An 864-nucleotide genomic window follows, 5' to 3' on the forward strand; every position below is an offset into this window, starting at 1 on the left:
GTTGATTTGTTTCATTTTATTTATATACTTATTAGTGGCAATAATGCGAGGGTCATACCACTTTCCTTTATGATTCTGGCCAAGCCTGAAGAGTCAGTGAAGTCTAAATTCCCTGGTATGTCTTTGCCATGACTCCTTTTTATCATAACCATCAAATTTCTTAAATCATTCTTATTTAATCTGTCAGACATTCTTTCTTCACTTTGGTTCGCAATGAAAATTATGTTTAGGTTATCTTGTCGTTCGTCTCCTGAAACCTCAAACTTTTATTTGCACTTTCCGTACTTTTTTTTGTATTGTAAAAAAGGTTCAACATCATGTCTTTACTTTCATCCGTCATATCTGTCGATTACTATTCCAGTCATCTCTAAGAAAGTGTCATCTCAAGGTATAATTATGAAACCAATTTTGCCTGTTCCTTACCTTTCTTTGTCTCTCTTTCTCTCTCTCTCTCTCTCATAGATTTAGATAACATTTTCAGCTTCTTCATTCTTTAACTGATTTGAATATTCCTTGGTGCTTTATACCTGAGCATGCATTTCATGACTGAATCATTACCGCTTCATATCTCTTCATTTAATTCCCACGACTGTTCATTCTAAATTTCAACTACTCTTTTTGTCTAACTGCTCCCATTTCCTCAACTTTTCACTATCCCGATTTTGAGCTTTTCAAGAGATGACTCACATCTCTTAGAAACCTAAATTTATTAGTAAATTCATTAGCATTTCAGCCTTTTCATTATAATCAAAGAAATGTAGTAAATATATCACTAACGAGATACATGCAGTTGTTATATGCAGATACATGCAGTTGTTACATGCAGTTGTTACATGCAGATACATGCAGACACATGCAGTTGTT

The sequence above is a fragment of the Loa loa genome, assembly GCF_000183805.2.
Source record: "Loa loa unplaced genomic scaffold supercont3.6, whole genome shotgun sequence".
In the NCBI taxonomy this organism is placed as follows: domain Eukaryota; kingdom Metazoa; phylum Nematoda; class Chromadorea; order Rhabditida; family Onchocercidae; genus Loa; species Loa loa.